At 40.9% G+C, this 25,071-nt stretch overlaps 1 long non-coding RNA gene and 2 pseudogenes across 3 annotated transcripts; all 3 read right to left on the bottom strand.

Annotated features, from left to right (window-relative positions):
- Nucleotides 1-4,212: 4,212 nt before the first annotated feature.
- On the bottom strand, nucleotides 4,213-9,768 carry LOC148773808 (ankyrin repeat domain-containing protein 26-like; annotated as a pseudogene). The gene is made up of 5 exons (XR_016036491.1): nucleotides 9,679-9,768; nucleotides 8,752-8,919; nucleotides 6,428-6,717; nucleotides 5,668-5,837; nucleotides 4,213-4,436 (listed from the first exon to the last, which is right to left on the bottom strand). The product of XR_016036491.1 is annotated as an ankyrin repeat domain-containing protein 26-like (transcript).
- Nucleotides 9,769-10,637: 869 nt separating this feature from the next.
- LOC148773807 (ankyrin repeat domain-containing protein 26 pseudogene) lies at nucleotides 10,638-11,562 on the bottom strand (annotated as a pseudogene).
- A 4,717-nt stretch (nucleotides 11,563-16,279) lies between these two features.
- LOC148773806 (uncharacterized) lies at nucleotides 16,280-21,062 on the bottom strand. 2 transcript variants are annotated; one of them, XR_016036495.1, is made up of 4 exons: nucleotides 20,646-21,062; nucleotides 18,593-18,626; nucleotides 18,168-18,303; nucleotides 16,280-16,473 (listed from the first exon to the last, which is right to left on the bottom strand). It is a non-coding gene; the product is annotated as an uncharacterized LOC148773806 (long non-coding RNA). The 2 variants fall into 2 exon arrangements; XR_016036496.1 differs by lacking the exon at nucleotides 18,593-18,626 and having other exon boundaries at nucleotides 16,283-16,473; nucleotides 20,646-21,053.
- Nucleotides 21,063-25,071: the final 4,009 nt, after the last annotated feature.

Below are 25,071 nucleotides of genomic sequence, written 5' to 3'. Positions count from 1 at the left end.
GCTACACCTGGTCCCGAAGATCCTCCCCACCAGCAACATCACCCGGCTTTACAGCTCGTCGCAAAGAGGTGCCCGTGGACCCACAGCACATGCTGCCAGCCCTCCTGGGCCCAGGTGACCCCACGCCATGCGTGGTAGGGGGCACACTGAAGGCTTGATTCAAAATGTGAGTGTGGCCACTGCTGGGGTTTCATCCATTCTGGAGGATGGGCTCGAAAGTGAAAGGAACATACACATCCTGACCTCTTGCCTGCGCTTTTCAGTTCCCAAATTGTTTTCCATGGAAGAGGGACAGACTTGGCAACATCTGGCTGAGAGAACTCGGGATAAGCATCTTAGGAAAGAGAGCATCCCATCGCCCTGACAACAGGAAGCTGCCGCCTGGGTCAGGAGTGGCCCCGTGGTTGGATGCAGGGCCACCCCGGCCTCCACCACCCACGTGACCCCTGAACAACAGTGCTGCTGTCCTGACCACCCCTCCTCCCTAGAAGGGGCTGATAGATGCTCCGTAGCCAGATGGGGGCGAGGGGAAGAGAAAAGGCTCCAACTGCGAGAACGCCCTGGCTGCCTCGGTGCCAACATGAAGCTCGGGGCTCCCTCCGGTGCTATGACCCAGAGCCTTCTGGCCACCGCACCCAGAGCACAGGTCCTGGCTCTCAACAAGGGCCACACACTCCTTGCAGCTCAGGCCAGTCCAGGGAAAAAGACAACCGCTCCCTTCCCTGTGGCCACATGGGCCCCTGACACTCATCGAGGGATGCGATGACATCAGCCAACAACCCCTGGCTGAGGGCAGCAGAGCTGTGGCTCGGGGGCCAGCAGAGTCCACTGCTGCAGGTGCAGGTGAGGGCCTCCCTGAGTGACCAGGTGCACAGGAGACCCACCCGTCTTCCCTCAGAGGCCCCGAGGAAAGCTGACACGGGCTGCCCTTGCCAAAGCCATCACAAGCCGTCCCCCATCACCCCCGCCCGTATCTCCTTCCATCCCCCCTGCCTTAGGAGGCTCACAGGGGACACACCTGCCCTGAGGTCACAGCAAGGTCATCGTAATCTTCACCACTTACTCTGTCCAAGCAGTAGGACCTTCATCCTCCTCCATCTCCCTTGGGGCTCTGGGTTGCCAAAACCCCTGGCCTCAGATAGGATCCTTCTCCCACACCAGTGGTCCGAAGGACTTGTGACCCTCTGGGCAGTGGGCTGGCCCGCCACCGCGTCCCCGGGGCAGGAGCATGCGACCCACCACCTCCCAGCAGACCCACCACCTCCAAGCACCCAGCGCCTACCTGCCGGGCCGTGTCCCAGCGGCAGGCGGCCATGCCGACTCTGGGCCGTCTGTTCCTGCAGGCCTTCCAGGGTCGCCTGCAGCTCGTCGTTGTGGTCCTGCAGGTCCTGTGGGCAGAGCCAGACAATTCCTCCAGACACTGCAGCCACCAGGCCCAGGAGCGGAGGGGGCTGGAGCCCAGGAAACAGTTTAGGCCCCAGCAGATCAGGTCCCAACCTCCAGAATGGGACACCGACACTACACCCGGGCAACGAACAGCTCCGGAAGCGACAAGGAGTGGGAGTCATTTCCCAACGTCTTATGCCTGGCACCACTTTCCATCACTGCATACACAGAAGGGACCCAGGGTGAAAAAAGTGCGGTGAAAGTGAGACATGGAGAAAATACAGAGACCTTTTAACACCTAAAACCACAAGAGTTTGGGGGAATATGCTCATATGCGTAGGGGAGATTCGGGGGGATGGGAGACTTAAGAGGAAGGGTCTCTGGGACCTTCCTGGTGGCAAAGCGGTTAGGACTGAGTGTTTTCCCTGCAGGGGACTCGGGTTTGCTCCCTGGTTAGGTAACTAAGATCCTGCAAGCTGCATAGCACAGAGGGAAAAATAAAAGAGAAAGGGCTTCGTTTGTAACAAGCATCATTTATCCACCCAAAGAATCAAATATAACTCAACAAGCCCACTTGGTCACTTGGCTTTTACAGGCCAGTGTTGAGGAACAGAGAAGTCACATCTGCAGGGCCTCTGGCCACTCTTTAGCTAAACGGTTCTATACTTGTCTCCATTTTATAGAACGCAATTCCACACAGAAGTTTTTTTTAAAAGAAAAGTTGCTTTCTTTGAAGAAAAAACTTTTTGTAAGGTATAAGAGTCATTGATTTACTCAAAGTTCCTCATTCCACAAAAGAAGTAACAAAGCCAATGGCCTTCTTACTGAGTCCTATGCCAGCTACTTTCTCAGATTAAGAGAAAACACACAGATTTTTAACTATAATGGAGACAAAATGAATATGTAAATCCTTCTTATATAATTAAACAACGCTTGTGGCATGGCACGACATTACTTTCTAACTAAATCATGTGCTTTAAATGCAAAAATAAGAATAAATCAATAGCAAACTCCTATCTGTAGCAGTCGGGCGGGAAGATCCCCTGGAGAAGGAAACGGTAACCCACTCCAGTATTCTTGCCTGGAGAATCCCATAGATGGAGAAGCCTGGTAGGCTACAGTCCACGGGGTCGCAAAGAGTTGGACACGACTGAGCGATGGAACGGAGACGGATCTGTAGCAGTCGATACAGTTAATTTAGAAAGGATAAATGTTTTTTAAAAACAGGACAGGGGACTTGAAGGAGAAAATCTTTATTTGAGTCAAGCAGGCCAAAACTGAAGAGATTCATCCTTAAAAGGATGTTCATTTTCTCCAGATGAAAACTGGTTAACTAAAATCAGTCAAGAATGAATTATCCACATTTTGGGTTATTTAGAACAAAATTTAAAACACACAACAGATCTCTCTTTACTGTCTAGTATACTTCTATCCAAGCTCTCATCTTTAGTTGGTATATACAAAAAGTATGAATGTAATCTCAATTATAATCTAAATCTGGTCAGAAATTACAGTTGAACTTCATTTCCTCAGCCTGAAGTTTCAAGGGGAGGACTTATATTCCTACCCTCCGTATGAGAAGAGAGGAGATTTATCTAACAGGTGCGTTTGGGACAAGGAACTAAGAAGTGCTTGCTTGGTTCCAAATCTCTTCTTTGAAAAGAGGTTATGTGCCCACAGCACCGTGAACTTGGGTTCTGCAGCAGGCAGCCTGCCCCTGGGATGGGGGTCAAGCATTTGCTTCCTCCTCTTAGGCCTGCGTGGGCAAGTATCTGACGTGGGATGAAGTCTCTGGAGGCCCGCGGTGACTGCACAGCTAAAGCACATCCTCCAGGTTCATGGCTCTCAAGTACTAAGACCCAACGTAGCTCCAGTGCTATCGAAGAAATCTTAGACTGCTCTTCTATGATGGCGAGAAGCCAAATGAGAAAACAGGTTAAGACTGCATTTAACAAGGGCTACTTTTCTCTGCATCACCAACATCATGAAAACACCATCAAAACCATAAACCCGTGTGCACTGACTGAAATGGATATTTTAATCATAATGATTACACAACGGAAACTAGTTGCAATTTAAAGACTCCCTATCATTGCTATCTCAGTCATCATTCAGCCAGGTGATGTCAAGGCAGGGACAAAAGTGAGCTTCATTTACAAGTTTTAAATATTTGATTTAACTACTAACTTAGAAACACTGTACAACCGCTCGGCAAGGTATGTTTCAGAAATGTAAATCAAAATTCTGTAAGTAAAATAGCAATTAAAGATGTGCTCTTGTATAAGAAAATAACAAAAAAATGTTAACCTAAAACCAGAAATTAATCTTTTGATTAAGTATTACAAGTTTGTTTAATTCATAAAAAGGACTTATCTAGGATTCCTTCAAATAAAAAACATCCATATGTTGTTAGTGTTTAGATGCCAGTCAGTCACTTATGCTTAGGGGTAGAAAAACCGTGGTGGGAGCAGCAGAACCTGGAAATGATTATGAACGACTGCCAAAGTGAAATCAATTGGAAAGTTAATCAAACTTCTGCAAGTACACTTTTGGTTACTAGACAATAAAATTCATTCCTAAAGTAGAATTTCAATGCAGCTTTTCAAGAAATTTAAGATTTTAAGAAGTATCTCTTAAAAACGAGACATCTAGGACAAAAAAATCATTAAATGTCTCCTTGATAATCACAGTTGATTATGGTTTTACTTAGGGTGCATAAGTAAAAAAAAAAAAAAAAAAAACACAACTCAAGTTCACCAAATTCAAAACAAGGATCACTTATATCACAAATCTGAAACCCAATGAAAAAAATAGAACTAACCTTGGTCAAGTAAGTCTTCATGCTGTCATTTGAAGGGCGTGGAATTGAGAGAGAAAACCCTACGTTCGCTCTTGAAATAAGATTTGCATTGAACCCTGAAGTAGGATTGAAATTTCCAACAGAAGAGGGCTCCAGGATGGGCCTCCTGCTAAGAGGGCTGAATAAAGATCCATTCTGGTGTTTCTCCACCTCAAGTTTGGTGCTCATCTCTGCCAGCCTCTCATTAGTCCTGGGGAAGATGGAAAGCACCAATTTCATTCATGTTTCCCTAAATGACTGGCATTTTTAAAGTTGCCATATAGTAAATGGAATTCTCATTAAACTGTTTGAACACTGAAGACACAGAGCAGACCTCCTGTAATCAATGACAGTTGTAATCCTGTTCTAAACAAGTACCCATGCGTCTGGGGCTCCTCAAGTAACAAATCACAGCTGGGAGAGAGAAAGGGCGTCAGAGAGAAAGGGAGGTGGCCTCACAGTGACACTTCCTGCCTCTGGGACACACCTGCCTCCAGGAAACAGTTCAGGGATGAAGAAACACACTATCCCACAAAGCCATTTTCAAGTGCTTCCTTTCACCACCCTTGTACATACGTTTCACTCATAACCTCTGAGAAATTAAGCATTTGGCTCTGAGGTATCACCTAGCGCCACAGTCTCAAGCGGGGGATGAGAAAGTCAATGGGTGAGACAGAAGAGAGCTAAAACAGCCCCAGGAACAATGACAAGTATCCCGTGCTTTTCCAAAGTTCACTTTATGTTACTTCACTTCTACGAAGCACCTCTGATGGTCCAAAAAAAAAAAAACAATAAAGATCTGGAGACAATTTCTGGTCTCATTTAAAAAGCCAAAACTCTAAACAGTGTTCAGTGTACGTTTTACAGGGAGGGGCATCGCGGTCCCCAAGCAGGGAGATCGGCCCCACCGAGATCCTTCCCCGGAAGCCACAGCCCACATCCCAGCATCAAGTCTCCACAGCCCTGAACTCTGTCTGAGCACCTGTGCTTCCCTTGTGCATATTCACTTTATGCATCAACTAGCAGAACGTGCCCTCGGGGACCTGCTTCTTTGCTGTATGCTGTTTTGGCTTAGGCTTCCTAGGAATGCTCTGCTTTCAGACAGTGGGGAAACCTGGACTAGACACTGCAGGTGCGATCTGCCCTTTCCATTCTCCACACATCCCTTCATTCAGGTCACTACATTACTTTTAGCCACTTTGTGATTTACCCTGCCTTTAATCCATGTGTTAATTTCCCCCTATTTCATAAGTATGCTTTGACATAGCGTGGAAAAACTTGATACAGTACTAATAGTTTGTCTTCAGGCGCCCCCTTAGCAGTGACCATCTAGTTAGCTTTCACTTCCTACTAATCTCATGTACCCCACTCTGTAAAAATTAGGGTTTAGAGACAAATTAATGAACTAAATTTAGTTTTTGTGATTCTGTGTTTTGACTTACTTGTCTAGTTTATCTTGCAATGACTATCTAACTTCACATTCTACTAGGTAGAGTTGCTTATATTTTTCCAACTCTGCTTTATTAGAATCTTCTTGCAATGTTTTCATTTTGGAGAGCTCAGATTCCAAGTCTTTAATTCTGAGTTCCATCTGTTGAGATCCAGCTTGTGTCTAAGGCAAATTGAAAAAGATAACAGCTTTAAAATAATCATTAACCTGGAAAATTACACTTGTTCCCTTTAGTTTTGAGTCAGTGATTCAGAGAGCGATTTTAAAGGTGAAAAAAAAAAAAAAAAAGAGCAGGACTTTAAAACAATTATCGTCAATGTGAAGTGAATCTGAATTATAAAATTAAAGTGGAATCAGTGTTATAGTAGTACTTATATAATCTGATAATTCAAAGAATAAGAGGATCAACTTAAAATTTTAAAAACTGAACAAGACAACTTAAGAATAATTCAAGAGGATGGTGCCAGTTTTAAACCACAATATTTTCTTTTCTTCCAAATGGTCTTGTTTTATACAAATTGGTCTTCTAAGTAAAAGGATTCTCTAGTGAGAATCATTCTGATAGGCCAATTTAGTGATAACTGTGATGGAAACTGAAATATTTAAAGGGAAAACAAGTGTCCCCCTTCCTTCCAGAAATCTACAAAACTAACTGCTGTAAGGGAGGTAGAGGAAACACATAATCTGTATACATCCAAAATGTAATAGACAGTGAAAGTGAATTCAAGCACATGACAGATCAACAAATTAACCTGCAAAAACAGGTTGACTTCTTTTAATTTCTCTACGAGACTCTGTCTCTTTCTTTCTTCAATCTCCTGTTGATACTGCTCTACTGGACTGTGTTCTATCATATTCATTTCTGTATGACTTTTGAGGGTCACAACTTCTTGCCCCAACTTCTTTTCCTTCTCTCTAGTTCTTTACATTTCTTTTGCATTAGCTTCATAAATAATAACTCCTGTTGAAAAACTTGATTTTTTGCATCTAGGTGCAGACATTTTGAAGATGCAGTTTCCAGCTCTGCTGGAAGACCATCAGTCTTCAAGAATAAAATGATACCGTTTGCTAATGAAGAAAGTAGACTGAGAACAGCCTAACCCAAACCCAGGATCAAATAAATAACGATGGTATCTGTATTGTAGAATGTAGGACCAGGGATTACTCAGAGGATCAAGAAAGAAGTTCAAACCACCAAGAGTCACAAAATATATTCTTCACTGTCATCTTTGGCACACAGCAATTGCACTTGATTTTACACTCTTTTATTGTTCTACAATAATATTTTTCTATCTTTCCTCATAATATGAGTACAAGTCACCTCTCAGTAGAATGTCTCTTACTCCTTCCCCAATCTTAATGTCCCAGGATTTTAAAGAGTTTGAGGGATACTGCATTGAATTATCAAGGGCGAAGTTAATAAATGCCTCCCAAAAGAAGACTGTGAGAATAAGGCTCTAATGAATAAATCTCATAAATATGGATTCTAATCCCATAAGCCTCTGAAGTACAAAGACTTTTTGCTAATTTGAATTGCATTCCAAAGAGAAATTATTTGCAAAGTGAAAGAAATCCCATTTCCTAACAGTTTACAGAGATGATCAGTTTTCTAAACAGCAACAACAAAAAATGCCTCATTCCTGTAATCCTCTGTTACTGTCCATTTATGCAAGACAAGTGCTGTGCATATCAATAAATATTCCCTGGTACACCGATGTATACTTAGCCAAGATTCCCCCTCACGGAAGAAATGTCAACAGTGTAAAATTAGGGGCTAAACTGTTCTTCAGAGACTAGGTAACAAGGGCTGATGTGAAAAGGTTCAATGAGAGCTGGACAGTCAGGAAAGCTCCATGAAGGAGGAGAGACTGGGCGCCAGGTCAACTGTAAAGACAGAAAGGACAGTCTGAGCAAGGGCCAGGAAAAGGTGAAATCAGCCAGCTAACTCTGAGGATAAGATTCAACCACAGGGAAATAAAAACATGTCCACACAGAATCATGTAAATCAGTGTTCACAACAGCATTATTACTAGCCCCGAAGTGGAAACAACCCAAAGCTCCATCAGATGGTGAATGGCTAAATGGCTTAGCTTACTGCTCACAACCAACAGAAATGGAAGAACCGATGCGTGCTATCACATGGATGAACCGTGAAAACATGATGTCAAATGAGAAAAGCTAATCCCAAAGGAGCACAGACTGCATGATTCCATTTATATAAAATACCGAGAACAGGCATGTCTACAGAGACAGATATGAGACTGGGGGTTGCCTGGGGCTGAGGGAGATGAGAGGCCACGGGTGGTGGCTAAGGGATACAGGGTTTTTTTCAGGGGGTGATGGAAATGCTCTAAAATTGACTGTGGTCACAGGTTACACCTCTCTAGACTAAGAGATACTGAACTACACATGTTGAGTGGGTGAATTCTATGATATGTCAATCATAACTCAATAGCTTTTCAAAAAAAAATCCAATGGCAGGATCCAGATTATCTTAATTCTCTAGTTTGGATGTGTGTACCATCTGATGTATGCACCATCTGAGTGCCTCCATGCTTTTACCATATATTCAAAATGAAAAGGAAAGAAGGCAGTGCCTAAACTTCAACTGGTTTGTATAATACCCTTTCTGCACAAGTTATTCTGAAATCCATGAAATAAATATATACGGAACTCTACAGCCATTCACAAAAGGGAAGATGAGAAATGATACTTTTCCTGAACGTTCCATTAAACTCATACTAAACTCTGATTTTAATCTGGCTTGCCTCGTCATGGTAATGCAGCTACCACTTAAAAAGTATTGTTTCAAAGAAAAAAAAAAGGCTCTCAACTTGTGTGAACAATGAGGCACAATTCTCAACTTTCCTAAGGGTAAAAAACATGAGAAAAAAATAATATAATGCAAATGGCAGGATGAAAGTTGGAGTTTAAGAAACGAGTGCATTATAAAAATAAGAAAAGTGCAGTAAGTTACTTGTAACAAAAATACAGAAGAGAGCTGACCATGAAAATGGGTGTCCTAAAACACTTTATCCCACATATTAACTGTCAACATGTTCAATTTCGTACACACCTGACTTGTGGGTTGACGGAGTTGTAGTAGTTTAACATTGTTCTTTAAATCCTGGGCCGCAGCTTCTAAGTGAGCGCAGTAACATGCCAGGACTTTCAGTGACGCCTCCAACATAGACTGCTTTCCCACAGTGTCAGCCAGCTCTTGCTGAAGTTGTCTCACAACTGCCTAAGAAGACGCTCTGTCACTGAGTTTATCAAGTCACTCTACTATTATGTTAATGGAGAACTCCAACAGATGTACTTTGAAAATTATCACCACAAACAGCAACCCACCTTCTTTTTCCTCCTCACTGAATCTGGTTACAGACACAGAAGTGGCCACCCTCCAGCCTTCCTGATATTAAGTTACTCAGACAAAGGATGCGGCCCCACTCTCCACGCCTTGCCCCTCCTAATATGTCTGCAGAGCTTCACCACCTCGTGTCCAGAAAGAAATGAGTGTGTAGGTGGGACAAGTGGTGGAAAATTTTCCACACTGTGGAAACATTTGCCCTCTTTTTTTTTTTATTAGAAGTTTTGATTAACTCAGAGATCATCACATATTCCAACCAGTGCTCAGATCTCTCGAACACATTCCCACCTCAGCAGAAAAATGAGGCCATTCTCTTCTTGCTTACCTATTTTATATCTAGTAGTATGTCTATGTTAATCCCAAACTCCTAATTTATCCCTCCTCCCCACCTTTGCCCTTGGCTAACCGTGAGGCCCTCCTGGAGAGCACAGGGAACTCTACTCAATATTCTGTAGTCACCTACCTGGGAAAAGGAACTGAAAAAGAATGGATATATGTGTATGTGTAACTGAATCAATTTCCTGTGCAACTGAAACTAACACAAAATTGTAAATCAACTATATTTCAATATACAAGGAAAATGAAATTTAAACATTGAGGCTGCTCCCATGGGCTTCAAGGAGCCTTGATAACCTGGCCTCCACCTGCCTCCAGACCTCGGCCCCTCAACCCTCTCCCTGAGTCACTCCGTTCCATCTGCTCACGAACCCCGCCACCCTTCATTTTTAGAGGACAAACTTGGATTCAAATGGTAGTAATTGATCCTTAAAATGAGAATTATGAACAAATTGTTTGTAAAAATGTTCTAGTTCAGTTCAGTTCAGTCGTGTCCGACTCTTTGCCACCCCATGAATCACAGCGCACCAGGCCTCCCTGTGCATCACCAACTCCTGGAGTTCACTCAAACTCATGTCCATCGAGTCGGTGATGCCATAAAGCCATCTTATTCTCCATCGTCCCCTTCTCCTCCTGCCCCCAATCCCTCCCAGCATCAGACCCTCTTCCAGTGAATCCACTCTTCGCATGAGGTGGCCAAAGTATTGGAGTTTCAGTTTTAGCATCAGTCCTTCCAGTGAACACCCAGGACTGATAGCAGTGGGAAGATTAAATCAAGAATAGTTTTGCTAAAGCGCACCCTCTGAGTCCCAAATTATGACTTAATGATAAGCAGATACACCTGAAGAGTTGAGAGGCTTTAAGAATAAATGATTCAAGGCTGAAATGTTTCCCACATTAACTCAAACTGACCTGAATAAAATTGTACCAACAAATATAACAAAAGGCTATGAAAAGCTACTGAAGCCAAAGGAAGAGATATAAAATATAGCCTGGGGGAAACCTGGAATTGACTGTCAAGGTAATCCATGTAACTGAAGCTTAATTTGGAAATATTCATTTCAGGTTTGAGCATTTCATTTATCTGCTTCATCATGATACTGACATGTGGCAACATAAAGATGAAAATTATTACCTTAATACTAAAAGAGTAAATTGCTAATACCTGTCTATGTTAACAATTTAGAACTGAATTTCTTAACATTTCACAAACGACACGATGTCCCTACTCAAAGTGAAGCATTTCTTCAGTCTAATTTTTATTTGCTGGATACAAGGTATGCTTGTAGGCTGGTTTAGAGACCATAGATTCACAGCCTGTGTATTTTTTATATTCAACTAGATTCAACATTTCGCCAGAATCAAGAATCACTTTGAACTTTCTTTCAGGAAGGCTGAGAATTATTTCTCCTTCTGGATACTCACTTCTCCTTCTGCTTTCTCGTTTTCGTACTGATCCATTCTCTCTTTTAAATGAATCCATTCGTTGATTAACTCCCTGTTTCTTTCCTCCAGCATCAGATCTCGTTTCTCACGTTCGGCCTGAAGCTTTCTCACGATCTGCTGAAACTGGTCTTGGATGCTGATGACCGTCTTCTCTTTTCTGTCAGCTCTGTTTCGTGCATCATCCAGCTGCTGTCGGAGCAACAGGTTTTCATTCTGGAGTTGACATAATCTCTCCTCTAAGGATTCCTGCTTTCCAAGGTATGTATTCACTTTGCCTTGTTCGTTCTGATAAATGTGTTCAGTTTCCTGCTTTTGACACTCTGCTTGACTTAGGTCTCTCTGGACATGTTCTAACATCAAAGTCTTTTCTTGAAGATTATCTCTCATTTGATGCAGCTTGATTTTCAGCTTATTGAACTTACGTTCCGCTGTAGATATTTGCTGGGAAAGCATCTCATTGTTAGCTTTTAGATGAGCCACATCGGACTTCAATTTGTCCTGCAAGCATAACCACTCTTCCTTTGCTCTCTGGAAGGCAAGTTTCAGATCTCTTTTTGATGTCTCACCTTGCTCATGATCGTGTAAGGCAGCAGCCAGTCTAGAATGGTAGGATTTCACTTCCGTTTCCAGCCTTTCTTTGCTTTCTTCATTCTCTAGCTTCGAGTTTAGCTTTGTATTCTCTGCTCTCAGAGCATTAAGCTGGCCTGGAAAGTGGGATATAGTCTTTGTTAACATTTCCTCATGCAGTTTTATTGCCTTTTGAAGATCCTCATAGTTTACTTTGAGCATTTCAGTTCAGTTCAGTTCAGTTCAGTTCAGTCGCTCAGTCGTGTCCGACTCTCCGCGACCCCATGAATCACAGCACGCCAGGCCTCCCTGTCCATCACCAACTCCCGGAGTACACTCAAACTCATGTCCACAGAGTCGGTGATGCCATCCAGCCATCTCATTCTCCGTCGTCCCCTTCTCCTCCCGCCCCCAACCTTTCCCAGCATCAGAGTCTTTTCCAGTGAGTCAACTCGTCTCATGAGGTGGCCAAAGTCAATGTACTCCAAATAGCTCTCTTCCTTTTCCCGGTGCTGATTTTTCAGTGCGTCTCTTTCCAGTCTTAGCACAGCAATTTCATCCTGCAGCATGTGGTTTTTGTGCAACAGGTCTTTTGCTTCTTCACAACTATCGGAAACCTGAGTGAAACAAAGGAGATTTTTAGCTAGTACTCAATAAAGTGACATTTCATGATCTCCTCTGAAATGAAAGACTAACCTCTATGTTTATACAATGAAAAGACTGCACCAAGGGTGTCTCCAACAGGAAAAAATCAGGTTCAATACAATCCTCAGACTTTATACAAGGAGACATTCCCAAAGGTTCAAAAATTTAATGGACGACAATGAATCCACGAAAGTCACAAAGAAATCCCAAGAGACTTTTCAAGAAGCTCCGAACTGGAGAGGTTTCCTCTCTGAACTACAACAAACCCAGAAGGCTTAAATAAAAGATTCATAGATCTGACTACACTTAGCAATTGCATCTGATGTGGAATATTTATATAATGGAAAACTAGTAAGCCATAAAAAAGAATGAAATAATGCGATTTGCAGCAACAGGGATGGACCTAGACACTATCACCCTAAGTGATGTAAGTCAGTCAAAGACAAGTATATCATACTGCTTATATGTAGAATCTAAAATGAACCTATTCACACAGCAGCAAGAGACTCACAGACACAGAAAACGAACTTACGGTGATCACAGGGGAAAGCGGGGTAGGGGAAGGGATAAATTAGGATGTTGGGATTAACATATACACACTAGTAGAGATAAAATAACCAACAGAGATCTACTGTACAACATAAGGAACGACACTTAATATTCTTCAAGAAGAATCTGAAAAGGAATATGTGTGTACGTGTGAGTGAGTGTGTATGTGTATTAGTCACTCAGTCATGTCCGACTCTTTGCGACCCCACAGACTATAGCCTGCCAGGCTTGTCTGTACATGGAATTTCCCAGGCAAGAATAATGGAGTGGGTAGCCATTTCCTTCTCCAGGCTGCTGCTAAGTCACTTCAGTCGTGTCCAACTCTGTGTGACCCCAGAGATGGCAGCCCACCAGGCTCCCCCGTCCCTGGGATTCTCCAGGCAAGAACACTGGAGTGGGTTGCCATTTCCTTCTCCAATGCGTGAAAGTGAAGTAGCTCAGTCGTGTCTGACTCTTAAGAGACCCCATGGACTGCAGCCTACCAGGCTGCTCCGTCCATGGGATTTTCCGGGCAAGAGTACTGGAGTGGTTTGCCACTGCCTTCTCCACCTTCTCCAGGGATCCTCCCAACCCAAGGATTGAACCCAGGTCTCCTGCATTGCAGGCAGATTCTTTACAGTCTGAGCCAGCAGGGAAGCCCCATTTATATAATATACACACACATATCCATATATCTCTGAATCACTGTGCTGTACACCTGAAACTAACAGAATATTGTTAATCAACTATAATTCAATAAACAGCACCACTTGCTAGGTTTACAAACACTGCATCCGATACCTCCTATACAGCTACTTCACAGTAAGAGGCTTAACTCTGTATAAATAGACTAAATTTTGTACAAGCAGTTTTTCCTTGAGAATATGCTAACTTCTAACATTTTAACAGGCAGTTACAAGAATTACACCTATTGACAACTGTACTAAGCACTTCTACAAACATCACTTAACTCATTAGCTGTAATGATTCTTAAAAGGAAAGAGCTAAACATATGAGGAAGCTGCTGCCTTCCCACCAGGTCTGTGGACTCTACTAGTCCTCTTACATCCAACGACGTGTCTCTAGGACAAACACATCAAAACAAAACAAGCCTCCTATTTCATTCATGGTACAGACACTAATGGTAAATAAGGTAAAATTTAGAGAGCTCTTAGAAAACTATGAGATTATTTGCTGCTGCAATAACTTTAATTAACTCTCCATAATGTTTAAAATATTAAGATGGGGAAAATACAATGAAAAACACTTAATAACTATCACTAAATACATACTATGCTTATCTATCACTGTTTTCAAAAGTTCCCTGTACTGAAATAGGACAATCACAGAGCAGAGTGCTCATTTCCTCACAAGTAGAAGAATGACATCCAAAATGTGGTCTCTGAACTGCCTATAGTTTCCTCCTTACCATCAGGGGAAGTGATAAACTAACCTAATGAGCAGCTGAGGAAGTGAAATCATTACCAAAACCCAGAATAACTATTATTAGTAACAAGAGTTCCCCCGTCTTGGTGGGGGGGGGGCACTTTTATAAGTTTATTCTAAAGAAACAACTTTTTAAAGTGTTCAAAAGTGTTTTCACAATGGATGGGGCAGTTTTTACAAAATGAAAAACAGTACGTGATGTGAAAAGGTCGTTGATAGGGTATTGGTTAAAGAAATGACAGTGGAGCTAAGAACGGACTCTGATTTAGACACTGAAGGTGACAACGTGCATGGAGTGACAGACATATTCACCCCAAAGCAGAGGGACTTTGTCTGGTAGTGTAGTTGATGGTGGACCACACACGGTCTTCCTTACCTAAACCACCATCAGGGTCCCAGCTCCTCCGAGAGAGTCACAAAAGATTTGAGATCGATTCCTATGGAACATATTAAAGGCCTCTCCTTGGAAGAGGCCATCGCATGTCACTACCTGACTGCTCTAGAGAAATGGATTTGAATGACAAATACTACTTTCCCGAGCTCTTTGCTTTTCGTTGTGGGAGATCTGCTGCTAGGATCTCGGGGATGGGACCCAGTCCGTGTTTGAGAGGGACATCGGGTGTGGGAGCAAATTCCTCTGCTCTGAGATGCCCCTCGAGAACTCTGCAGAATGAAGGACAACAAACTTCAAGAGTGTCTGGTTTCTACCAACTGCTGGAAAAAAATCCCTGCACCTCTCGAGGATGCCAGTTAACACCTGTCCCTGAGGACTTTACTGTGAGGGAGAAGCCAGCTGGGAAAGTTGGGGCCAGCTCTGAGCTGTTCATGGGGCAGGTGGACTGGAGGGCTGAAGGGCACAGAGGGAGGGGGGTCCACGACCCTCAGCCACCTGCCAGATTGAAGGCCAGAGGCAACCTGATGTAAAATTAGGCACGATGGTCCCTCCCAGTGCCCCTTCTCTTCTAGACCTATTTACTCACGAATGGTCTGTCAAGGCTGAAGGATCTGTTGCCTGAGGTGGGCTGAGAGCTTAACCTCCAGTTTCGAGACCATTCTCAACCCTGTGGTTTCTCAGTATCTATTCTGTGAGATACTGACATGATCTTTTCCTCCCTCTGCTCGAAAAAGTGCACCCAGCATGTCAGGATCATACAATTCTTATTTCCGGCCTTGTTACTTTGTGAATTTTGAATTTCTTTTGTTTTTAACAAGTAACCTAAAATTTCCTATAACACTAAACAAAATGACACTAAATAAATGGTACAACACTAAAGAAACTGGTATTTTTTTTAAAGGGGGGATATTATAAATAATACTGATGAAATAGTGTTAGAAATTTGAAATTTTCACCAAAGGTTTCTCTACCTGATTCAGATTATTTCTTTCAGTCTTCAGTTTCATTTCCACTGCTCGGAAAGTGAGTTCTAGTTGCTGTTTCACTTCAACTACTTTACTATATCCATCTTCTTTCCTTCTTAAGTGCTCCCTCTCTTTTTCATATGACATACCGGCATTTCTTCTAGTCTCTTCTTCTTGCTTTAAGGTGACTCTGCAAAATTTAAAGCTCTTCTTAGAAAATCATGAGATTATTCACTGCTGCAATAACTTTCGTTCCCTCTTCACAGTGTTTAAAATAGTAAACATGGGGAGAATACAATGAAAAACACTTAATAATCATCACTGTGTTCAGACAGAGGGTTAAGAATAAAACTGCACAGAATTTTGTTTTCATCTTCTCTTGAGAAAAATGGCTACTTCATACATCTGCGGGTGGGAATGTAAAGTAATATAAACGTTCCTAAGAATAGTTTAGAAATATAGATCACAGACCTTTTTTAAATTCTCATACTTTAACCAAATAATACGATATTATTAAAGAAAATCTATTCAAAATAATTAGAAATGTAGAAATGAATTTATAGAAAAAGGTGTTCCTTGCAGTATTAAACAGAAAACAGAAAAGTGAAAAACAACTGAAAGTCAATGTGGTAAATATTTAATGGGGCTTCCATTATGGTAGACTTCTGTATGGTCATGAAAATGATGATTTGGAAAAATATACATTAAGTCATTAGAAACATTCACTATTAAGAACCAAGAATTTCACACTCCACAATACTAGTGACAATTTCTCCCCTGTAAAATTCGAGAGGATAAGTTAGTCCTTATAATACAGCTACGTCTCTGCACTATTAAAGGAAACAGCAGTTCAAATATTTCTTTAAAAGCGAGATGTACCGTATCTCAAGCTGATGAGCTCTTGTTTCCGTTCTACTTTCCGATGCTCTGACTGTGATTTCATTTCTTTTGTTTCTTTTGTTCAGAGCCCAGGAACCTGACTTTTCATTTTGTAAAATTCTCCTCTAAGTAGTTCAGAGTGGCTTCTTTGGCTTCTAAGAAAAGCTACTAATCTTTCATGTGAAAGAATTGTATCCTGAGTTTTGAACAAGCTAACAGAATCTGCATTATGAAGAAAACAAAAATAGAAACAAACAAACAAAAAATTGATGTGAGTAATTTTTGAGTATAACGGACTGTGCCTTTCACGTTCACTCATCCACGCACTGAACAAGTATTAAGTGTCTATAATGTGGAAGACATTATTCTAAGCTCAGCAGATAAAACAGATGCCCCGGCTCCTGTTTAGCTTGAAGTCTAGTAGAAGAGAAAGACAAATAAAATAATTATGAACTCAGATAGATACTCTATGAAGAGAGAGTTCTATGATCACACAACATAACTTGACATAGATTGGGTCCAGGAAGACTTTCCTGGGGAAGAGATGTCACACTGAGAAATGAAGGATGAGCAGGAAGTAGTAAGTAGAGTAGGAAGAACAACACTGTGGACAGTCTCCAGCTGCCGTACGTTACTAACCAAGACAGAGCGAACAGATACTGATTGACCTTCCTGAGGGGAGCGAGCAAAAACAACGCCAAAGACAAAATACATTAAACAATGATTTTCATGACAAAGGACTTCAGGGAATGAAAGACAATGATCCTGGAAACACATGAGGATAGCCTAAGGAATGCCCCAGCTCACTGCCTGGAGAGAATTTCCAGGCCCCAACAAGGGGAGAAGGAACAGAAGCTGAGTCAGCCAGACTCCCTGAAAGGAGGTGATGAAGCTGACAGTCTGGTGAAACCAAAGTGGGCAGAGATCACAGAGCAGACCCGAGGAGAGGAGAGAGTGGGACAGAGAGAAAAAGGACCCTTGAGATCTGAGGAGGAGCCCCTCGGATATTCAGCAGAGCAACGAAGAGCGCCCATTTGGGAGAAACCACCTGAGACCAGGGAGAAACCATCTGAAAAGACTATAGGAGCCTGTGACTGGTGCTCACTCAGTCCCAGGAATTCCATCTATTCTCATGAGTCAGGCTGGAAAAACTTCTTAAAGTAGAATGAATGGGGTAGTCAGTAACGTCTTGGCTCCAAGGCAGGAAATAATCAGCCCTAGCCCCAGCCTCAGGGTCCCTCTGGATGCACCTAACAAATCAGAAGAAGCACGAGCACAAAAGGATCTCTGGAAAACTCTCAATATTTGGAAACAAAATCATACGGATCGAAATAACCCTCGGATCAAAGAGGTAATGAAAAGAAGAATTACAAAGTATTTTGAACTGAAGGAAAATGAGAACGTTAAGACCAGCAGACACTGTAGGAAACTGGCAAGCTGATTCTAACATTCATGTTGAAAGAAGGGTAAAAAATAAAACCAGATAAAGTAGACAACTATGACCTTTAACCACACAGCAAAGAGAAGCAACACTTGGGTTACATGATGAGACCTGAAGTTTTAAAAATAGTAAATAATTAAAGTTGCTGTGCAGACCGAGGTTCCTCAAGGTGGAGTGGCAGGGAAGGAAGTTCTGAGATTATTTCAGCTACTCTAGGAGGGAAATGATGCTAACATGACCTTGAGTGAAGGCACAGGAAAGAAGAGTCAGCAGAAGAACAGTGAATGAGAATGGTCATAGGCCTGTGGCTCAGAGTATACACGCATTTTCATGTTCTTCTAATGCAAAACATACTTCTGAGGTGCACAGCACTGTAACAGATCCCTGGCTCTAGAGCAGTACTAGAGAAGATGTGCGTATATCACTACTCTATACACAAACAGGCTTTCTGTTAATATTTGCACTGCGCTCCTACCTTTACGCCCCAAGCCAAGTGGTTCTACTTGCAACATGGAATTTGTAGAGTAAAGCACGTCATCATCCTCAGAAACAGTCTCAGAAGACTGAGTTAAGTCATCCAGGTGGTTCACATAATTAATTTGTTCTTTGACCTACACATAAATGATACTGTATCACAATGTCCTTAAAATATGTGTAAAATAGATTAAGTGTACCGAGGTGATAAATCTCTTTATCAAAGCAAAAACAGACACTCTTAAAAGAATAGATTTTTATCAAAAGGATAACTTTATCATTGGTGTTTCTAAATGATGTGTTCAAAGTACAGTTCTCTACAACAAAGGAAGACTTTCTATTTTGCCACTCTTCCTTTTACAAAGTATTTTTTACGAGGATAATATTTTTTAAAGTTCATTATTTTTGTTTGTCTTTTTATGATACCTTCTTCTTTTCATACGGTGTTTTTCCCGCAGGCCTAAAAAAAAAACAAATGATTCTTTTCAGGCTAATAATAAATACTCAAAAATGCAAACAATACCTAAACTTTTCTTTTTTAGATAAGCTCTTTGCATTGGTAAGTAATTTTCTATAAAAGGATGCAATAGTTAGTAATAGGAGCATTAAAGGACAAAGATAATATATCAGTAATAGTAATAAAGCATTACATTTAGATCCAAGGAAAAGGAAAAACATAACGTTTTTGCGTTATGTGATAGAAAGCAGTATACCAGGGTTTTTCGCACCTGTCATTTTCAATAAGAGCTAACTTTTATGGCAATAAAACCTATCTGGGAGATATTCCTTAAGTCCTTCTAAGAAAGAAACACATTTTGAATAACCACGATATTAGCTTTTTGAGGACTTCCTAGGCAACTGCTATGCATTATTATAAGCACTTGACGTGTCTTAAAGGCATTTTAATCCTCACAGTCATTCCGGAAGATAGGTATAAGAAGAGATGGAGCACAGAAAGGCTGAGGAACTCGCCCAAGCCCACACAGCACATCACCAACAGACCCAGAACTCAAACCCAGGAAATCTGGCTTCAACACTGCTCTTCCAAAATACGCTGAGAAAGTAATATTGAAAAGTCTTTTTAAGTAACATGATGGTGAATGAATCTATAGCATTATTCCATGTCTAGCTATAACTATAAATAATAATGTCTGAACCTTAAAACGTATTTCTCAAAAAATAAAAAGACCAGATGTAGAAACTCCAATACTTTGGCCACCTCATGCGACGAGTTGACTCACTGGAAAAGACTCTGATGCTGGGAGGGATTGGGGGCGGGAGGAGAAGGGGACGACAGAGAATGAGATGGCTGGATGGCATCACCGACTTGATGGACATGAGTCTGAGTGAACTCTGGCAGTTGGTGATGCACAGGGAGGCCTGGCGTGCTGTGATTCATGGGGTCACAAAGAGTCAGACACGACTGAGCGACTGAACTGTACTGAACTGAACTGAGGCAAGTCTGGAAATCTACTTTCAATAAAGATTTGTTTTTCGTATAGAAATTCATAAATTGGCATTCATTCAACCATTCTGCTGTTTCTTCATGCATCTGACATCCACATATTGAACACACAATGTATGTTAATGACTCTCTTAGTACAGGAAACATGGTTTTTGTCATTCAGATCTTTATCATCCAAAAGGAATAATCTGTGAAAGACTGTTAATATTTTTTTTTTTATTTCATATCAACAAAATCTTCCCCTTTTCCCTGGAATCTATAAACAACTATGAAGTTAATACGATGTGATGTTTCACAGTACCTTACAAAATCATAGGTACTCACGAAGTTACTGTCAACTGGAATCATCAAGGAATTATCAAATCCTATTCAGTGTAGCCTAAGTGTTTGTAAATTCACAATTATTTAATTTTTGAAAATCTACGTGTGATAGAATTAACTTAAGTAGTCATCTGCATATTCAATTATATATGAATATTATACTTCAGAACCAATGAACAAGCCCTTCCCATAAAACTATATATGAGCAGAAGTATTATGTACAATTAGTTTACTGGAATAGTTTCAAGATAATGTCATACAATCAATAAGCTTTCTAATATTGGAAATGCAAGCAAGATTAAATAAACATGTCCTCCGCTGGCTCATTTCCAAGAGCATACACACTCTAAAAGCTCCCCTCTTAACATAAAACAAGAAACTCCTTTGAACTCCACATTCCTCTTCAATTACCATCCAGTTCTTCACTGCCTGTCCCAATAATATTCCCTACGGAGCTGTTTATGTGTATTCACTACAGTCCAGCTTCCAAGGGGACTCTTCACTGGAATGACTTCCAGCCAAAGTCACTGGTCCTCACCTTAACCTTTCAGCAACTTTCAAGTACAGTTCGTCCACTAGAGTTGAGGAATGTCTTGTCTTGGCCTGTGCACTGTATCATGATGCTCTGTTTCCAGAAGAAGCACTCAGGGCTAATATTACTTACCCTACAAACAAAGAGTTTGTAGAATGTACCTGTCATCATCTTGATTCACTTGGCTTTCATCATTCACGTGCAGCAGACCACCAGTCAGTGAATCAGTCTTTTCAGATATTGGTGCAATCACAGTCTTCTGGGGTCCGTTTGTCATTGTTCTTTCTCTTTACTTTCTTCCTGTGCACGCCAGGATCGCTACTTTTTAAAAAATTCACAAAAAAGCCCATGTTTTCTAATAATTCAACTGATAAAGAATAAAAACCAGGTCTTGAAAAATTCCAACTCTTACCCATCTTAAGTCATTGACTAACTCTCAAAACAGTTATGAAGTACCAACCGTATACAAGAAAACAAATTCTTCCTTCAAACACAGATATACAATTATGATACAATATGATACGTAAGAGTTGACATATGAAAGTCATAAGTGGAATAAGGAAGGATTCACAGAAGAAGTGAAGAGAGGAGGTCAGGAGAGAGAGAAAAGGGAGAAAATCATTCTACTTGAAGATTCAAATGCGAGCACAAACATCAGGCACATGGCATGTAGGTTGTTTCCAAGGAACCTGGAAGGAAGAGCACAAAATACATGGAAGAAAGTAGGGAGATGCATCTGGAAAGACATTGGGAAGAACCTCAAGGGTTACACAGAAAACCTGGAGTCCACTGCCTAAACACCATGACTCTTAGACATGGGAGTCATAATTAAATTTACACTATATTTTTTGTTTTGCTTCTAAATATAGTAATGGTGAATTTAGGGATTTTCCTGGATTTTCCTTAGGAGTCCACCTGCGAATACAGGAGGCACCAGTTCAATTCCTTGTCAGGGAAGATCCCACATGCTGTGGTGCAACTAAACCCATGCTGCACAACTACTGAAGCCAGCACCCTAGAGCCCATGCTCAGCATCAAGAGAAGCCACCACAATGAGAAGCCCAAGCACTGCGGCAGCAAAGACCCAGTGCAGCCAAAAGTAAATTGGAAAGAGAATTCAAAGAAAAAAGTAACAATTTAGATAATATTTTAAATGACATGAGGTATGTATACGAAAGAAGAAATCGAGGAAATATCTGGCCAGAGTGGGGAGGAGTTTGCTTTTAAACCACCCACATGATGGGGAGACAAGAGCATCATGGCTGAAAAACAGGGGCCTCATCAGTTCTCCCGCCACCAACAACAATGTGGCCTCCATCCATGGACATACTCAAAGTGTTAGGAGAAAAAAAACTGCCAACCAAGAGTACTCTATCCAGAAAAGTTGTCTGTCAGAAATAAAGGCGAAATAAAAACTTTCCCAGACAAAGCAAACCTGAGGGAGTTCGTCACCACTAGTCCCGTCTCATAAGAAATGCTGAAAGAAGTCCTCAAACTGCAATGAAAGGATGTTCATTAGTGACACAAAATAAATGTAAATATACAACACACTGCTTAAGGCAAGTATGCAGTCAAATCCAGAATAATACTGTAACATGATAGTATGTTAACAAAGTAACTCTAGTGTTAAGGCTAAAGGACAAGAGTATTAAAAATCACGATATCCCTAGTAAAATATAAAATGTGTAAATCACAAACATTAGTTCAAGTCAGAAATTACTTTTTAGAAGAATAACAAATGACCTGATGTTAAATATTGATACAGGATTACCTATCAAAATCTTCATTCTCCGTAGCAGGAAACTCCTGGCTGCTGTTTCTTCCACTCTCATCAGCAGCATCACATTCGTTGTCTGATACTTCCACTTCACTACTTTTGTGTTTCTTTTCTTCTTGAGCCTTTAGTGAAAGTTTGACACTAAGAATAATTGCTACTTCTTCATTATAAAGATTTTGTTTTCAATTTTATTATTTGCCTCAGCGTTTGCCCTGCATTTAAGTGATAAAAATAGTTTTGTGCTTATTTTACCACTTCCAAATCACTGAAATTTTTGTAAAATCTGCTCCCTTCTGTTTGAAGAAAAGAAACAAAATTTCAAAAATGGTTTTCTTCATAAGATGCAATTATTCACATTCAGTCTTCCCCATCTGACTGGCAGAGACAGAGAAATAAAAAGCCAAAGACACAAAATCTGTCCTCTTCGGTCTTTACCACCTGGATTTTCCATTAAACAGCCAGATGCGACACAGTGCCTCAGAGACAGAAGGGAAACATTCTTCTTTCTGCACTAAAGCTACTCTTTTCCCTCTGCCTTTGACAATTCTTTTTTTCATTTGGATCTGGGAGATAGCAAAAAAGTGATGGTGTTCACTAAAATATATGAACCAAAGTTTACCAAAACACAAGGAGCAGAATGAAACTGAGGAGTTGTTAGTCAGTGTGGAATTCTGGAATATAAGTAATGCTTCCCCATTCCACATGCAATAACCGTCAAACCTTACAGCTAAAGGGTACAGAAATAACTGCATTCTGTCGTCCCACTCTTTACCAAAAACAGCAATAAAATTTTAAAAAGTACAAGGTTTTGTTCAAAGTCCCTAAACTGGCACTCCCTAGCATTTTACGGCACCACAAGAAATGATACAATTCTGTAACCTTGAATGTGATAAATTACCAAATGAATTCATCAGATTAATCAGATAAGTTAAAAATGTGACTTTGGCACAGTATTTTTAAATTGCTTTAGTTGGGGATAGGGCTCATCTCCCTTTTTTTTAAACAGGAGAATATATAAGAGTTTTTTTCTCCTTTTTGTCCTTGTCTATTGTTGAAACTCAGTCAAAGCACCTCTTACACAAAAGAGCAAACAAACAAGTTTAAAAACCTATTACTGAAGAAAGAAAAATCTCACAGTGTCTCAAAACTCAGTTTTCTCCTTTGGAGACAAACACTTAATTTTTATTTTTTCTTTTTTGCTGAGCATTTATACTACCTATGGGCTTCCCTGGTGGCTCAAATATTAAAGAATCCACCTTCAATGCGGGAGATGTGGGTTGAGAAGATCCCCTGGAGAAGGGAACAGCTACCTACTCTGATAGTCCAAGGACAGAGGAGCCTGGCAGGCTACAGTCCAAGGGCTCGCCCTGAGTCAGACACAACTGACCAACTTTCTCATACACACACACACACACACACACACCCTATGTGACAAAATTGCACATGTCAGAACTTACTACATTTTAGTAAAAAACATAATGGAAAGGACTGCCTCAAAATAAACATCTGAGAGTGGTGATTAAAGCATATGTGGGAGTACATGCATTTGTTATTAAAAAGATCCTGAAGCAGCCATGCTGGAATTCTAAGTGCCCAGTGATTGTGGAAAGCAGAGAAGATCACACATATTCAACCACAATGAAGAGATTAGAGGGAACATGTGTTTATGTCCCTTCTCTCAGTCACTGCTTTCTTCACATTCTATGGAAATACAACATATTTAATCCAACAGAAAAAAAAAAAAAAAAACAAAACTGCAAAACCCTAGCTGATTATATGTCTTAAGCAATTTCCTTGGTGTTTATTCTGGCTCAGACCACATGGTACATAGCTAAATGAGTTTCCCAGTCCACATGAAAGACTAACAGAGACAGAATTAGATATTAGATTGATTGAAGGACAAAAGCCATGAAAACTGTTTCCAGAATCCCTATTATTGAGAAGGCAAAAATAATCGATTTCTACACGATTACCTATTTAGATGACTCCACTTTATTCAAAAGTGGAAAATCAAATGGACCAGATCATGGAGAAAGAGACAAACCAAAGCAAGGGCAAATGAACCTCTACCTCTTTTGAAAGTTGAATTTTCTTTTTCTAAATCTCTGCACATCCTTCTGTAATTCTTTATTTACATACACTTTGGATGCTCTGTGACTTTTTGGTGAAGAATTCCCATTTTCTAATTCGAGTTCCATGCTTTTATCCTTACTAATTATCCACATGCAGTGGCTTCTGGAACCAGTCCTGTATTGGTTTGCTTTTCTGATCAGTATTTGCAACAACAGCAGGGGTACCGTCACTCTTTATTTGAATAAAATGTTTCAACTTCCCAGAGCAGACAAGCCACAGACTAGACTGATGTGACTGTCTGATGTCTAATTTCCGATTAGTAGGATTTTGCCTTTTATTTTGTGACATTTGCATATCAAACTCTTGGTCTTCTTTGCCTTCAAATGTAACTACCGGGTCTCCTACTTTTTGATTTTCTGTATCATTATAAAAAGTCTCCTCAATTTTGATAAACACGTGCTCAATGTCTAATTGATCATTTTCAACGTCTATTTTCAGTGAAACAAAGCTTTGACGATGACCGACAAGCATATCCCAGCGACCCAGATTTTACAGACAATGGAAAAAATTTTCAAGACTGGGTTCTTTTTGTTCAGGAAATGCTTGGAATACTAGAGACGTAGATACTCCAAATGCATCTTTTCCCTCACAATCAAGTATATTATTTGTCATATTAGGAGATTTATTTCCTTTGTGTTTACTCCTTTTTTTAGGGTTATCACGTAGTGGATCTTCCT

The sequence above is a fragment of the Moschus berezovskii genome, chromosome 26 (genome assembly GCF_049115385.1).
Source record: "Moschus berezovskii isolate FMDL1 chromosome 26, NW_MosBer_1.0, whole genome shotgun sequence".
In the NCBI taxonomy this organism is placed as follows: domain Eukaryota; kingdom Metazoa; phylum Chordata; class Mammalia; order Artiodactyla; family Moschidae; genus Moschus; species Moschus berezovskii.
The sequence above is the reverse complement of the archived record's forward strand: the minus strand, read 5'-3'. Positions and strand labels throughout refer to the sequence as shown.